Source organism: Psittacula echo, assembly GCF_963264785.1.
Source record: "Psittacula echo genome assembly, chromosome: 5".
Classification (NCBI taxonomy): domain Eukaryota; kingdom Metazoa; phylum Chordata; class Aves; order Psittaciformes; family Psittacidae; genus Psittacula; species Psittacula echo.
The window spans coordinates 39,872,019-39,889,686 of NC_137739.1; the positions used below are offsets into that span (position 1 = coordinate 39,872,019).

General features: G+C 45.9%; 1 protein-coding gene across 6 annotated transcripts in view; it reads left to right on the top strand.

The window, feature by feature from the left end:
- Positions 1-17,668, top strand: part of SLC8A3 (solute carrier family 8 member A3) — a gene marked incomplete at both ends in the record, with an annotated part of 88,071 nt that overhangs the window by 36,513 nt on the left and 33,890 nt on the right. The gene's annotated exons all lie outside the window — the stretch shown is intronic.

The window sequence follows — 17,668 nt, forward strand, 5'->3', positions numbered from 1 at the left end:
AGGCTCTGGAAGAGAGCTGGGTTTGGGAGGCTCTGTTGAGGCTGCTTCTAGGTTGTTCATTCACAGCAGGTGTCACTGGCTGGCCAGCTTGGAGCATGGGAGGTGGGGCAGCTTGCTCCAAATCCTCTGTGGCAGGTGATGCAAAGAGGACCAAAGCAGCCTATGGAGATGGCTTTTCTTTCCCTTTCTTAGTTTTCCCTGACCATGCTCAAGGAAGGATTTTGCTAGCTGCGCCATCTGTATCTTCATAGAAAAGGCTTATTTCACATTCATGAGAGCCAAAAATGTCCAAGAGGGAGAAGCTAGCAAGGAGCTTGTTAAAAGACTTTGGTTTTTTTTTCAGTCTTTCAGGTGCCAAATGCTCCAGAGGGTGCTTTCAGGTCTGTCCCTCAGTGCCTGGCCCAGATCTCCAGCAGTTGCAGTGTCCAGTGCCACACAAGCAAGGCCTGTTTCACTCTGCAGTGAGCAGATACTGTTACATGCTGGTCCAACAGAGCAACCCTGAGACAAACAGCCCTGTGTTTCTGGCCACTCTAAATCCAGATCTGAGCATCCTTGTTCTGAAATAAAGAATCGAAACATGAGACCTGCAGTCTCTTTGAGTTTCCAGTAGGTATGTCTCTGCATCTGAAAAATGCACTGTGATTATCTCTGTGGGCTCTCTCCTTTCTGGGTGACTGAGGAGAGAGGTTGTTCAAAGAGGAGTCCTAAATAAATGATAAGAAGGAGTAACAATCTGCGTGAATGAGTGCTGTCTGTTCCTGGGGAGGTATCCCAATTGAAAGCTGGTGGAAGGAGCCCTCTGGGAGCCTTTTATTGGAGCTATTAGTAACTCAGCTTTGTCCAAACTCTTGCCTGGTGTAGGCAGTGGGGACAAGGCTTCCACATCTCTCTCGTTTGTGGGGAATGGAATGCTGTTCCCCTTGCTGGGTTGTCGCAGATTAACCCCAGCCGGCAACCAAGCACCACGCAGATGCTCGCTCACTCCCCTCCGTGGGCTGGAGAGAGAATCAGAAGAGTAAAAGTGAGAAAACTCGTGGGTTGAGATAAAACAGATATAATTACCTTTAATAGGTAGAACAAGAGCTGCACACAAGCAAAGCAAACCAAGGAATTCATTCGCCACTTCCCATGGGCAGGCAGGTGTTCAGCCATCTCCAGGAAAGCGGGGCTTCATCACATGTAATGGCTACTTGGGATGACAAATGCTGTCACTCTGAACATCATCTTCACCCTGGCCTCCTGGACAGGAACAAGGAGGAAAGAAGTTCTGCTAATGTTCACCCCCGACCCCAGACTGGCCCCCATCCTTCACCTATCCGTGGGTGATGCTGCCACTGGAGATGCTGCAGGCTGGCACACCAGCACATCCTCTCCTGGAGGAAACAGTGTGGGCAGGCAGGAGATCCCATGTCTCCTGGTGAGGATGATGTTTAAGCATGTAGGTATCAGTGTTGGTACACTCTGTTAGCATGCATGGCTGTGTGTATCTCCACACCTATCATTTGTATTATAGAGAAGAACCACCTCTTTTCTGGAAGCCTGCACCATAGGGATGAGTAGGCGTATGTGCAGATGACTGCTTTTTATGAGCTGCCAAAGGTTCCTATGTGCAGCCTGCTGGGGTGCTTGTACTTGAACACCAGATGCATCTCTTTTCCTCCCCAGCCTTCTAGGTTGGAGTTTTCTGGGTGATTTCTCAGCAGCCACCTCTTTGCTGGACTAAAACTAATCTTTGGCTTCTGATTATCACACCACAGTTCAGGCTTCTAAGTAGAAATCTGTATCATCTTTCTGCCCTTACAGAATGTCAGTAACTCAAAGCATGGGCAGAAGAAAAAGATCAGAGTACTTACGAGCTCTCATATTGCTTCTTACTCACATCTATGTGACCTTGATGTTATATCACAGCTTAATATGTTGTCCAGAATGTAATGTGTTAGCATAGTAGCAAATACTGGAGAAAGTCACAAGATCAAATTAAACTCCACACTACTGACAGATTGGATTTCAGGAGTGAATTTACGTCAGGGGATGGATATGTAGAATTGAATTCCGAGACCAATATTAATTTCAAAAATACAATCAGGCTCTTTAAAGACTGATGGGAATATTTTAATGTTTTTGTTTTATATATCCGTTTCTGCTGATAGTGATCATAATGCATTTTTGTTTGAATCCAAAAGGGTGATCAAGAGTCAGATATAGCACAAATAGCTCTTAAGCAGGTTACTGCTTTTTAAAAATCTGGGTGTTAATACTAGATTAGCCTTGTAGCTTGCTTGCACACCCAAGGAACACATTTTTAACTAATTTCTTTAAACACGTATGTGAGCTAGGGATCTACTTAGTTCTCTATTATGGTTTGCATCAGTTTAAGTGTATCAGATTTTAACACCATTTTAATTAAACTGCTACAATTTCTTGTGTGGACAAAGTCAGTAAGAATGAGTACAAATTACTTGAAAGTAGTATGTCTAATTCTGTAGTGAATATTTCCTTGAATCAATGTTACAAGACTCTCAACACCTCCTGTGCAAGAAACAAAGGAGTGTGCTTTCCTGGTGACATCTCTGCAGTTGGGAGGGTGAGTGGCCAGTAAAGGACACTGTCTGGTTGCCAGTCTGGGAAGGAGGTGAAACCATAGAACTTCATCCGTGAGTTACCTCCTTTTAGAGGCATCCAGACCTAACAGAGGATGTCAAGAGAAGTAGGCAAAAAGCCATGGGACCATGGTCGGTGATGGGGCAGAGTTCAGCCCACCCCTCAGAAAGATCCTCATTAGAGGAGCAGTGACGCACAGTGACTGAGCTGTGATAGAAGTGCGATGGAGGCCTCATATGAAGGCCTAGCTGGTATCATACAAAGCAGATACATAAGCCTTGGGTTTGGTCCTTACTGGGTAGTGCTGCTCATTCTGAAAAGAGCCACTGACTATGACTGAAGTCAGAACAGCATAAAGGCATGGGATGTGCTCCTGTCTGCAGAACAAAGGCAGCGAACCCTAAAGGTGATCTCAAAGGATTTGATTAAAGGCATAGCAAGAATTGGAGTGTTTTAAACAAATTTGGGATTCTTCAAAGAGGCTGAGGCTGGAACTTCACTTTCTGAGGCATGGCCTTGCCAGGATGATGCTGAACATGATCCACGCACTGTGAAAACAGTGTTAGTCTACTTAGCCTTTTCACTGTCCAGGTATGGAAAAGCAAAGAGCAGTGCAAAGTTAAAAAGCTAAAGCAACTGCTTTGAAATCCCAGGAGTAAGGTTCAGTTCAGATGCTAGCAACAAAAGTTCAGAGAGCGTTTTTTTTCCCCCTTGCTTTAATAACATTGAGCATTGGCTGAGAAACTTAAAACCACCATTCATTCACTGACTGATTTCAGCTTCTCAGAAATACTGCACAACCATCCCACCATCGCCTGGAGAGCCCTGCAGGCCTGCGAGCAGCAGGATAGGTGGCTCATCTCTCTGGTGGCTGGAGAGGCAAACCCGCAGTGAAGTTCCTTCAGGCTGCCTGCGGTAAGGACCAGCTCTCTGCAAACATCCTGGCCCAGGCAGAGCCATTTTGGCTGGCATGTTGGCTGTGTTAGAGGACCTGCCTTTGTGTAAGGCATCTTTTTGTCAAAGCTGGGGTGCTCTGTCTTAGTTGCAAAGCTGTGAGCAGCAAGGCCACAGGAGCAGGAGCATTCCCATGATAGGGGAGTTGCGGGGTTGCTGACTCACTGTGCATGCCAGCGGCACTGCTCTGCTGTCCCTAGTATGGAGGGGAAGGGAGATGGAACCACTGCAAAGATTATTTGAAAGATAAGGTCACCTACTGCCTCCAGTCACCAAATCAAAGTAGCTGGGATTTTCACAATGTTTGCCCACACAGAGAAGAAAGAAACAAACCCTTTTACATGCTACCCACACGGTAGGTCCCTTTCTTAACAGCCCCGACTTCATTCAGATGCCTGATTTAAAACTATGTGTATCAGGAAGGAGATTCAAGAATTAATTAGCATTGAGCTGGCCTGTTTTGATGTGCCAGGTGTGATTATCCCACTGCCATTTGTACTTAGCCACATGAGCTGTTTGGCACAGCATCCTGGAACATAGTCTGGTTTGTTAGGCATAGGTGTCCTCTCTTCTAGCAAGAAGTGTATCCTACTCTAATCCCATGCTCAGGACCAATAACATGTTGTGATGCCTGTGGTTAATTCTCCCCAGGCTTGAACTGTAAATGCGAACGTGCTGTGACATTTGCTCTGCCAGGTGCAGCCCATGCCAGGCAGTGGAGTGACTTCCCCCAGGCATTGCCCCTTCCCTCTGCAAATGCAGGGTACCTTCCTGCAGCTGCGAGGACCACGCAGCAGCAAAAACCTTGGAAAAGAGAGTCCCTAAACCCTACCAAGACAAAACTCTGTGCTGCAACCAGAGCCTTCTGTGTCCAGAGCCTGCGGGGAGAATGGGAGTGATAACAAAGCACATGTGACAGGCGTTAGTCACGTTGTTTAATGAAGGGCTAGAAGGCGCTTGCAGACCCTGAATAGATGAAGGCTGCTTATGTGGATTTTCTGGCCCTGAAGTTAAAGAAACATAAGAGACTTTGTTCTTACAAGATTTCAAGTCAGGTTTTTCTATCAGAGATGTGTCTCTTCAAGATAACCATGTAAGGGAGCTCTTCAAAGTGAGCTGAAAATGAAGGAGTTTTTTTGGGGAGCTCCTCTTCTTTTGCTTTTGAAAAGCATCCACTAGGATGGCAGCTGGGGATTGCCTTGAGCTCATCATTTTGACATTTCTAGCTTCCCCATCATCTTCCTCTCCTCTTCCAGCCCGTAGGTCTTGACCCCATTCTTTCCCTGAGGTAAATACAATGTCAAGGCTAATTATCCAGAAAGGAAATATTAATGAACATCATAGGAAGCGTATGAGGTGAATTTTTCTCAGAGCAGTGGGCACAGCTGCCTGGTTAGAGTACCCTGCCCAATATGACACCAACACTGTTTGCTTACTTTCTTTACAGACGCTTTGGTAGATGAGTTGCAGTGCTCTTTGTATGGTTTATAGTCCTCTGCCTGGCATCTTTTGTGGCTTCCTTTACATGTTTCAAATCAGCCATCAAAAGAAGCTGTAGGAGAGCCTGGTGCAGACAGGCTCAGGCTCTCTTTTAGCCCAGCTGGTCAAAAATAGTCTTGGGAAACTGTGAATCTTGGACAGGAGTATTAAGAGCAGGGCAGGTCACTGTTTAAAAAGTGACAGATGCTTTGCCATTGTGACAGCAGCTGGTCTGGTGACCACGTAGGGATGCTCTGCAGGCCACTGGTACCCCACAGACCATGGATTTTTAATAACTTGGCCTTTGTGTTCTTTCAGTCACTGAAATATTTAGCATCCTTTCACCACTCTGCATGGGCCGTTCAAATCCAAGATCCCAGGAGTGCAAGGTTTGACTCTTCTCTCAACGATTTTCAGCCTTCATGATGATCAAAGTGTATATTCATTTCAGAACAGAGGGATAGGAACTAATTTCCCTTAATCTGCTTGTGGAAGTCCAGATCGTGGTTTAACTCATCTCAGAATAGGGGTCGCCAATCCTCTTTTGCCTGTGCACATATCACTGAATCAGGTGAGCAGGGGAGAGACCATTTCCAATGGGACACCAAGCATTTTCAGGACACCAATCATTTCACCAGCATCATGTGTTGATTAAACATATGCAGGCCAGTGCACCCAAGCTCGCAGCCAGAGACATTGTTGCTGTCATGATCTTGAGTCATACAGGCCTTTGCATGAGTCCCAGACACAGCATCAGCTTGCATGTACTCAGTTTGTAGTCGTTTTCTCACAGTATTCCCAGCATATGCCACCATTGTTGTGCTATTTTGGGTTTGTTGTGCTCTTTGAGGAATGGTTATTCCGTTGAAGAGAGGAATCCCACACTGCTCATTACTAGAACGGCTGACATTTTAGCATCCTGCTTATTCACAATTTCCACAGAATCACAGAGTGGTTGAGGCTGGAAAGGACCTCTGGAGTCCCCCTGCTCAAGTAAGACCACTTTGAGCCAGTTACCCACAAACTTGTCCAGATGGCTTTTGACTGTCTCCAAGAATGGAGACTCTACAACGTCTCTGGGCATCCTGTGCCAGTGCTTGGTCATGCTCACAGTAAAAAAGTGTTTCCTGATGTTCAGAGGGAACCTCCTGTATTTCAGTTTGTACCCGTCACCTCTGATACTGTCACTGGGCATCACTGAAAAGAGCCCGGCTTCATCCTCTTTGCACCATCCTTTCAGGTACTTGTATACATTGATAAGACCTCCCCAAGCCTTCTCTTCTCCAGGCCTTTCCACATAGGAGGGATGCTCCAGTCCCATAATCATCCCTGTGGCCCTTTGTTGAATTCTCTCCAGTATGTCTAGCAAGCAGCAGGGGAGTTGGACTTGATGATCCTTATGGGTCCCTTTCAATTTGAGCTATTCTATGATTCCGTGTCCATATCTTTCTTGTACTGGGGAGCCCAGAACTGGACACAGTACTGCAGGTGTGGCCTGAAGAGTGCTGAGTAGAAGGGAAGGATCGCGTCCTTCAACCTGCTGGCACTACACCTCCTAATCCAGGCCAGGCTACTATTGGACTTCTTTGTCACAAGGTCATATTGCTGGCTCATGGTCAACTTCGTGACTACCAGGACTCCCAGGCTCTCTTCTGCCAAGCTGCATTCCAGCCAGGCAACCCTCAGCATGTACAAGGACCTGTGGTTGTGCCTTCCAAGGTGCAGTTTCAGTCTTAGGCAGTACATTTACCCCCACCACGGTAAAACATTCCGTGTGTAAGAAATATGTATTCATCAGCTGGTCATCCTTCACTAAACTGTTGTGCTCGGTAAAGGTCACAGAGCAAAGAAATGGTTGCTAATATGCAGGCAAGCCAGTGCCCAGAATCCCACTCCAGGCTGCTGCCTGAAGGGTGCTCCCCAGGAGCTGTGGGAGAAGGGCAGCTCTGAATCACACTGGCAGGATTTCAGGATTACGTCTGGAGTCTTAAACGCAGCTGATGAGGGCACAGGACAGGAGAAGAAGTCTGTATGTCGATTAGACCTCTGCTTCCACAGCTTTGAGCTCTATCTCCTTGGTTTTCTTCAAAGCCAGTCTAGCACTTTTCCTAGGAAATCACTTATGTACCCATCTTTCATATAGACATGAGCCTCCTTTTGATTCTGTCCCTTTCTGTGCAATGCTGCTAGCAAGGAAGGCCAACTCCAGCTTGTAGCAGTGGGGCTCTGCACTTGGGACCACAAGAGAGCTCTGTGAACAAACGGTTTTATATCCAGACAGGAAATGAAAATACCAACCCAGAGAGAACCCACTAAAAGTTCAAGCACAACCCTGTGGGGTGAGGAGAGGTTGGGTAGACCTTCCCATCCCCTCTCTGGAGGCTATTTTTCATGCCATAGTCCAGGTGGGAGCAGTCAGGGACTGCCCTAACTGGTCCTAGCTGGGGAGAGATCAAGTGCTGCAGGCTCCAGCCCTCCCTTCCCCTGCTGCAGTGATAGCAGAGGCAGCCATGGGTGATGTAGGCACCAGTTGGGTCCTGACAGCAGTAAGATCCTCCATCCAGGGCTGGCAGGGGTTTTGTGTACTCTAGTGAGCAGTCTGGAAGAGCTACAGTCAAAACACTCAGGCAGAGGTAAGAAGACTATAAATGTGAAGAGGAAATGAGAGCTGTGATTTTTCAGCATCTTTGAGGTGTGATTGGGGTGCAGAAAGGAAAGAACCCTTTATTTTGGGCCTTCAATTCTGGACACATCTGAGCTGTTTGTAGGAGACCTGAGAGTTTTAAAGCAATTGCAGTTCTTGAAGAGCAATACAATTACTTTTTCTCAGATTTGCTTTTGCTTTTAGCCTGTGAGGAGTTCTGTACTGCTGTAGCTATGTTGCTATCAACCCTCAGTCTAGCTGGTGATAGCCAACATGAGTAGCTTGACACCATCTATAGTTATAGCAGTGATTGCAATACAGATGCAGCCTGTAGTATGCGAACCTGAAAATATTGGCCAGTCTACCCATATGTAAATCTCAGTGCATATATTTATTTGTGTCAAGAAGTAAATTAAATAGAAATGGATTGCTTGCCAGGACTATAAAAATGTCAGGTCTTCAGAAGAGCCCCATTTCTGCAAGAGCATTTGAAATATTGCCTATATATTGGAGGGGATTAGAGCCAAATGAGAAGATACCACTCAGAGCAATAAACTCAGCCTTGCAGCCTGTTTTGTTGGGACTTAGCAGAAAACAGACTGCAGATCCACCTTGCGACAAACAGAAGTTACTCTAGGGAGCATGGCAAGCTGCTTCGGTGTATGTAGGAATGGATGCAACTTCACTACATTTATGTGAGATGGTTTTCCCCCTGTTGAGCTTAATGCACAGGGTGTCTTTCATGCATTCATGCTCAGCTTCTTCAGAAACTGATGTTAAAGCAGGGGCTGGGTCTCTAATGTGGGGTGGGAAGTGAGCACGGCATGCTAGCAGTAACATGGGAGCTGGTACAAGCTCTCGGGAATGTCATCATTAGGGCTTCAAGATAATGATTTTCCTTTTGACAATTTAGATATATGGTGCCCCTTTTAACCTGAGCAGTTAAGATAGGAAAACAAACCCCCCCGAAAGGACGAAACAAAGCAAATCACTTGCTCCCTAGCCTCAGGACTGAGCTGGCTGAGATAAGAGAATATGGTGAGAGCCAGATATTTGCATAGACTGAATCCTGTTTCTCACTCAGCCTGTAGGTTTTGTGCAGTTGCTGGTTTAGTCTTTGATATTTTCTGCTCTTCACAGAGGTAATTTTTCCTTCCCTTTCACAAAACAATAGCTAACAGGGCTCTTATGCCTATAAATGTCTTCATTTTGGGTAACAAGACAAGGCTCAGTTTAGGCATTGTGTCTTAGCTACCTTATGCAGAAAATAAGATTTTATACAAGACATACATTACAACTCTGTCACCTTTGGTACTTCTGGCATGCTGTTTTCCAGACACTATCAGGACTCAGATGAGAGGATCACTTACACGTAAGGTGCATGCCAGTGTTGCTTGTTAAGTGTGCTTTAACAGAAGCTTTAGCTCATTCTCTAAAATCCGGAGTATGGGGAGGGGGGGAAGAGGGGTAAGCGCGATCATTTTATTCTCTCTTTCCATTTCTGTTGCCTGACTCAAATGTAACAACAGCCTGCAAGGAGGGATGTAATTTACTACAGACTTCCCCCTGCAGCTGGCACACCAGATTGTGGGCCTATTCACAAGACAAACCCCCCACCCATCAACTGCTCTTTATCTTTGGGGTAGTCTTATTTTACAAGCTCTTGAAAATCAAGCCAAATACAAGGCAAGGCTTGACTCCTCCTTGCCCACATGTTACTAGGCTTTAAGCACAGTAAAGTAGTAGTGATACATTTGCAAGCGGTTCAAAACTGTAGCACACTCTTATCAGGGCCAGGCTGGATGTGGTTCTGGGCAACCTGATCTAGTTAAAAATGTTCCTTGCTCATTGCAGAGGGGTTGGACTGGATGACTTTCGAATGTCCCTTCCAACCCAAACTATTCTGTGATTCTCTGATTCTGTTGTATACGGGGTTGGAGTTCCAGCCATTGAAATTTCTCTGAACAATCTGGCTGAATGCATCAGATCCAGGCAATGTTCAGTATCCTTTTCTATTCCTAGCTGCCATCTACAGCAACCCTTGTCTGTGGGAGGGTCTTCTTCTGGAACTGGTGGCCAGGAGCTCTGTGGGTCTTGTGCACTGTGGGTGAGAGCTACATCTCCTTTGGTTCCTGTCTCATTGGCATACTGCAAGGGTACATGCATGAAAGTGTGTGAGATATTAGGGCGTCGGGGGTCCTGGAAGAGACCAGATTGCTAGACATGACTGTGGCCTTCCTATTCACAGCAAGCCTGTAAGCTCTGCCAGTGAGGTTCATAATTGATAACAAGCAGAGGTCTAAGAATCCATTTATAGGTTTTATCATTCCTGACAGATCTGCTGACTTTTTGGTTTGTGAGAGCTGAGGACACAGCAGGACTTCCAAATGGACTAAGGAGCTGAGCCAACCCCAGCCTTCATTCGGGTTATGTGCCACTTGTCCCTGCCTCTCTGTCATGCTGCTGGATACCCTCCTCCCAGCAAAGAGAGAATGTCCATGAAAGCCAAGCTTGTCCCATCTTGACAGCTTCATCCCTCTTACAGGCAGCTCCCTGCCTGCCTCTGCACTATTGTCTAGTCCCACGTTGGTCCTTCACGGGGTCCAGAGAGCCTTGCACAGGAACTGCTGGGAGCAGAGCTGGGAAGGGTGGGAATATAAGGAAAATGGGGCCAGTATCCAGGAAGACTGCCCTGCTAAGAGCATCCCTAAGGAAAAATCCTAGAAAGGGAGAGAACACAAAAAACACAGGGGATGTGTGAAGCTAGGTTGCAGAGTTGTCTGGTGAGTTGGAAACCTGCCAGAGTTCTCTGCTTCGCTGTGAGGTGTGAAAACAGCCCACATGCAAAGCCTGTGGGAGTTGCTTTGCAGCCAAAAAAGGCGTTATCTTCTTTTGTATATGTAGTAAAGCAAGATTTCCAGTCTGTCTGGGAGAGACAGTGCTCAGCAGCATGGCTGGAGGAGGGCAGGCAGGAGAGGTGGTGCTTTGGGATGCTCCCTCTGGGGCAACTTCTCTGTGCCATTCTCCAGGGTGGGGCCCTGGTTCTGCATGGGGGGGTCTCTGATGACTTTCATGGTTCCAGTTCCTGCAGTGTGATTGCTCATCTCCAGACATACTGTGCTTTCCTGATGTCCTTGGTAGACTCACCTGGGCTCTTGCTCTTTTAAAGATACTAGGAGCACCTTTGTATTTCTTAAAAGCTAATGCCGGCCCTTGCTGTGAGACTGCAGTCTGTTTTTACAGGAGCTTTTCTCAGACAGGCTTTCCTCAGTCCTGCTGAGGGCTGAAGAGATATTCAAGAACCTTCTTAAAGGTTTGGCCTTGTAAGTACCATGTCTTGCCGTTTCCTATAAATTAGTGTTTGTTTCACCAGGTGGTATGATCTTACATAGTGAGGTGGGTGACTATAGGGCAAATTGTGTCTCTGTGTGCTGCCTTCCTTATGAATGTAGCTAAAAGTATGGTGCAATAATGGTGGAATATATTGTTTCAGCAAATATTTTAGGTTGCATCCTAGGTTGTCTGAAGCCAGAGCTGTGGTGGAAAGCCGAAATGTTTCCAGAAGCTGATGAGGATGCTGGCTTGATTGCTTTCTTACTTTTAAGTAAAAAGGTAATTAGCTATTTATGTTGTTGCAAACTGTGATGGCCTAAGGATATGAGAGTGGCGAAGTCTCTAGGGAGAGGATATATGAGCCCAGCTGATTAGTATGAGTTCCCAGGAAAAGGCAATTTGAGGCAATGCAAACCCTTTTACAGGCTTAAACAGAAAACCCAAATTTGAAAGTGAGTACATTCTGAGCGCAAATCCCTTATGCTCAGAAGCTCATACAGCAAGATTAGTTGAACTAGTAAGGCGTATTACCTCTCCTTAAAAACCTTACTTCTATTTATTTATGCATTTCAAGCGTTCTCTTCCCCATAATATTGAAGCAGCTTGAAATATTAATGCATTCATGCTCATGACGTGCTTCAGAGGCAAAGGAGCACTTGTTCCCATTTTACAAGTGGGAAAAGAAGTGGCTTTTCTGGAGTCATGAAGGAGGACACTGGCAGAGGCAGAGCAAGGATCGCATGGTGGCACCTTACAGTACTGTGATTGCTTTGATTAGGAAATACAGGTTAAGCTAAGGAGCTTGAAAGGAAGAGGCCTATGCTCTCACTATGTGCCATTTATAATTTAACTCCAATTATGGGGAATGATACTGGATCATGCTGTAATTTTCAATGGAACTTGGCCTTCATCTAAGTGAAGGTGTGGATATGGCTGTCTTCCCCATTCCCCACCAGTGCTGCATTCCCACAGCACAGGATCCTTTGATCAAGAAGACGCTGCATTAGCTCCTTCTTCGAAAAGTCATCCATCATCTCGGATAAGGGCATACAGAGCTTTGATGTCCACTCGTTTATTTCAGAACTCAGTGGGGTAATGAGTTTGGGTTTTCAACTGTATTGCTATACAACGCAGAATGACTCTCAGGCCTATTTCACATCAAAAGTTATTTTTAATAGAGCTCTCAAAGGGAAAGGAGAAAAATCTTGAGGACATGTAACCTTGTGGTTCAGACTACAGTTGCCTGAGAAAGTAGGTCTGTATAGGCTAACCTGTACATCCATCACCTTTCCAAAGAGGAGATGGCACATGTACCGTAACAAAGACTGGCTTTACTGAACCAGTGTGAGACCCAGTGCTATGGAGGCAGAGAGGTTTGATCAACTGCTCTGTGTGCAGCCTGTGGGGGATATGGATAGTGAGGCTACAGCCAAGCAGCCTTGTGACATGAGAAGCAGGAAGGAAGGAAATGGGATACCTGAACAGGCAGCATTTTCTTTCCAGCTTGAAGACAACAAGTCAGGACCAGGGCTGCTGCAGTGCTGAAGACCTTGCTGCATTAGCAAGCACTGTGGCCAGTTTTCTGCATGGGTCCCTAAATTTACCTGGTGGCTTTGGCATCTTAACTTGTGGTATCGTTTTTGGTACCATGTGTAGGTTAACACACGCCACGTTTAATCCTAGCAGCAGGCACTTTCCATGGGGTGGAGAGGTGATTTTTCTATTTGAGTTTGTGAAATGCTTCACGTTGTGTTTCAGTAGGCTTATAACAGGACATGAACCTGGTTTAGCAGGAAAGACATAACTGATGGGATCTAATGTATACAGAATCAGCTTATATAAGGGTTCAGTGCCTCCAAGTGATGAATTTTTGCATCAACGTGAATGGTTCATTCCGGAGAGAAGAGTACTGGATAGGTTGCTCTGAATTGAAGAATGCCTGAATACAAGAATCTTAGCCAAAAGAAGTAGAAACAGTGGTTTCGATTTTAACATTCAGATTTATGGAGTTCTAATCAGGTTTGGGTGCCTGGATGGGGTGCTCTATTTTAGGTGTGCTTTATTTTAGAGGCATCTGATTTTTGCCAGAATTTTCAATAAGAAGCTGCAATTCTCAGGGCCTTGATTTCTGTGTTCCCAGTGTCAAATATGTAAATTTGGACAAAGGCTGTTTGTTCCCTTTCCCCATGCTATTTTTCCATGCATCAGTTTCTCATGACTGAAGTGAAAATATTAATATTTATCTTTATTTTTTGAGTTGCTTTTATTCCTTTTAGTGCTTTGATAGGAAGTAGTGTCTCTGTACATGGTTGTGAAGGAAACAAGGATAAATTCCTGAAAAAAAAGCCAAACCCTGCATTTTGGAAAAATACTGTTCATTCATAAAGGAAACAGAGGCTTTGATATGTGTCCCAGTGAGCATTTTCCAGCAAAGGTGTCACCCTCTGAATAGGAAATTTAACTGACTAGTAACAAGCTAGCTTTTCTGAGGTATTTTCCACATTTCACAGAAATAATCCATGGATCCCTAAATACCCATCAGCCACAGGACAGCCCCTGCTGACCTAATACTTATTGCTATGCACACCAAAGTGGGATTTTTGGCCAGCATGTATACTCTTACACACAGTGTAGGAGGATCGGTATGGAGGACAGGAGGCAATAGTCTCCATTTTATTCTTTGAAAGCCAGGCATGCATCTTTTTAGCTCAGATTTTTTTATCAACAAGGGTATTTTTCTTAGTGGTTTTCTGCCCCCTGCACTGGCACAGAGGACATCATCCATGAAACATAAACCAATGCCACTTCCTCCATGACCTTAGCTGTCCTCAGGTTTCCTGGCTTTATATCAGCCAGTTCTACCACCATATTTTGTGAACTCTGGCAGAAGCCCATTTTTACTGAAAAGGTGGTTTATACTATTGGTAGACTGAAACAGACTTCTTTGATTTATACTTATTTTAGGGTCTCTGCCTGTGGCTGATTGAGTTTAATTAAGACTGACTAGTAAATATTTATCCTCATGACAGAAATAGGCCCAGGTTTGTCTGTTAAAAATACTCCACAGCTTGCCTCTTTGGCTGCTTCTAACTGAACTGAATGCTCGGCAGCTTTATTAACTCCAGTGAGGGAAAAAAACTCAAACCCCACTGCCTCGAGCTTTTAACTGTGCAACTCTCCCCTGGCTGAGGAGCACCTCTCCCCCCAGGCATCCCTGTGCCCTGCATCCCAGTCCCTGCCGAAGTGAAGTCCGTTGCCATGGAAGCCTCATTAAATCTGAATCTCGCCTGGGAGGGGCTGTGGCTGTATTTTTAGCCAGCAGTGGTTACATAAGGGGGGCAGGATGACACCAGCATGTGCCTTACATCTTGCCTTGATGGAGACCTGCCAGGAACCACCATGGACAAAAGACATGTCCTGCTCAGGAAAGCTGTCTTGGGCAAGGTAGCCCTTGGCAGTCCCTGGTGTTGCTAGAACTGAGCATGGAGGAGGTGCAGCATGTGGAGGTGGTCTTTAATGGCCAAGCAAGCTTTTGGGTTGTGGCATGGCTCTTTGGAGGGCCAGGGGCTCCAAAGGACAGGATTCTCTTCAGATTAAACTAAAGATAACAAATCTCTCTTGACTTGAGCAAAACCTTAACACCTGGAAGGGTAGGAAGAAACTCATCTGAGCACAGCTGAAGACCAGCACTGCACTCCTAGCCATGAATATTTTGGGGAATGTGATGCCACATATAAGAGCACAGCCCTCAAAAGAAGAAAATGGAGCTACATGTTGTCATAGATGCTCAGGGTGAATCCCATCATGGGTGCTGTCTTACCTAAATCCATATTTGGAAGGGCTGGAATTAAGCCCATACTCCTGTTTGAGGAACACAAGGCACTAAAGAATGTGAAATCTGCATTTACTATGAAAATCAAAAAAAACCCAAAACACCAAAAAAAGCAGCCAACAAACCAACAACAAAACCCCACAATTACAAACAAAAAACCCCCACCCCAAATGTTCACTCTGTGTCATTTCAAATCAGATTTGCTGGACATGGAAGACAAAAAAAAAGGAAGGTTTAGTGTGCCTCAGCACTATTAGGATTTCTTGGCTCAAAACCTGGGGCTGATTCCCCCTATACACCTCTAGCACTGAATCCCAGCAGTGCTAAATACTCAACCCCCCAGATTTTACCCTGAATTGCAACTGGGCAATCTTTCAGTCTTCTGTGGGTCTCACAGATGGCCAGAAGAGCCTCATTTAGCCTTCAAAACTGTTGTTATTTGTGCTGAGGCATGAAAAGGAAAGAGTCCTGCTTGACTGTAAACTAATAACTCTTGTCTCTAATAAAAGCCATCTCTTTCTTTGGAGGCTGGGAAAATTTGATCTGGAGCACTTGGGCTAAAATTAAATAGAGCCCAGCGCTGCCATCCTGCACAGTCATACTCCATCACAGCAGAGTCGTATGTGAAGCTCTGAGGGCTAGTAGGGACTGTTACTATCGTTGCTTTTTAAAGAGGTGGCAATATCATTAGCAGCTTTTTTCCCCTCCTTTTCCCACAGTCACAGATCTCCAAATGTCCATCTCTGCAGGAGGCACCAACTGGTAAATAAACATTAAAAAAAAAACACCCAAGCCAGGATAATTTCTAATTTGCTGGAAATGGAATGTGACCTGGTTCTCTGTAGGCAAGTGTGCCTGACAAAGCCAGCTTTTGCAGGTGCGGGCTCTCTCTGCTCTAGACCATCTCTAAGACCCCCATGGGCATGCATTTCCAGCTTCAGGGCTGGCTCTGCAGACCCTTCTCAACATTAGGACCATGAAAAATGTGGGTTTTAGCCATTCACAGGCTCTCCTCTACAGCTGTAGGAAGTGCAACATGCCTTCAGTCTTGTTATGAGAGTAGGGCAAGAGGTGTTTTGCCCAGGCAGCATCATTTCTCTTCATCTATTGTCATGATTGTAAGTCTCACCCTGCTCAAGTGGGCTTTTCAGACTACTTCAGAAAGCCCTAGAGTCTTCCTCTGACTCTTGCTCGATCCCTGACTCTGTATTCAATGACCCAAGCTGGTGAGCATGGTGCCACCTGGCCACTCAGGAGGGCACAAGTAAAGTAGGGACCTGTAGGGCCCAGGGCACATCTTCTTGTGCTTTTGCAGCCTCTGTGCACCAGCAATGCTGCTGCAGATAGATCACAGGACAGAAATAGGCTGCTGTACTGCAGTACGGAGCAAGCACTGCATCGCTCAGGCAGCAGCCCTGGGTGCGAGCAGTGTTCCCCAGCAGTGGGGAGGCTGGGTGACTGTTTAGGGGCAGGGGGGCTTTTGCTCGTGTGTTGCATTCCCACCTACTGCAGCTGATTCCTATCTATGAAGCCCAGTGAGACTTTAATGCCATCTCTCTGCTTCTGGAGAGCAAAGATAAGTGCTGCCTACTCGCAAGTGCGAAACCAGAGAAGAACCTCAGACCAATGAGTCGCACACTCAGATCCAATTTGTGGTGAATGGCATCAGTTCGGGAGGCTTTTAGCATTTAGAGACAGTCTATTTCTCAGTGTACATTTTACTTCAGTTCCCTTCTGGGGTGGCTAAGGAAGTGGGGTGGGCAGCATGATGGCAGGGAGCAGAGCTAGGGACAACATCTGAAAAATAGAATAAGCCACTGATAAGCACTGACAGACGTCCCAGTAAACAGACAGAGCAGAAGGCTCCTGCTCCTGACAGTCTCCCTGGTGTATAGCAGTTTCCTTGTAAGAGCACCGACACTCACTGCAGGGCACATGTGAAGCAAGCTGGAAGAAAGCAGAGGCTGGAGCAGGGAGCGGGGAGAGAGTGGTGCTCAGGCACCAATGGCATTGCAACCCAATTACATTCTGGCTGGGCAGAGAGCTGGGATGGGCCCTCCTTTCAGAAAAAATCAAAATCAGATTAAAAAAATTTCAAGTGTAGGTTTTCCTTTCTCTTCAGAAGCTCTTATCTTGGGATTTCGAGTCCTAGAATGTTGTCTAAGTTCTGTGATGGCAAGGACTCTTGATGGAGTCAGGCAGTTACATTTTTAAGGTGGGAGGACAAAGGGGGAGGTCATTAAACAGCCCCTCATCTGAAACCACAGGGGATTCATTGTAGAGGTCTGCATAAGGTTTTAGCTTTCAGAGCAGTTGTATCGTGTTACTAAACCCTCAAGGACTTGTTTACTGATGCTGGGGTGAAGAGTGTTGCACCCACCACCAAACTGGGTGGAAGACCAAGGCTGGGAAAATGGTTATTTGTGGTTATCAGGCTACGATTCTAAACAGATGGAGAGAAATGTGTGAGACCAGCCTTAATCGGTCATCAGGCTTTGCCAAAAGCACTTCCCACAAAGTGCTGTGAAGGCTGAGATGAGGCTAAGTGTTAGGGTGATGTCGTGGTTTAAGCCCAGGCCGTAAATCAGAACCACGCAGTCTACTTCTCCCCCCACCTTTCTTCCCTCAGCTCCTGGAGGGATGGGGAGGAGAATCGAAAGAATGCAACTCCCATGGGTTGAGATAAGAACAGTTTAGTAACTAGGGTATAACACAAACCACTACTGCTACCACCAATAATAATAATGATAAGGGAAATAACAAGGAAGAGAATACAACCGCTCACCGACCGGCACCTTGCCCCCCACCCAGAAGCGTTCCAG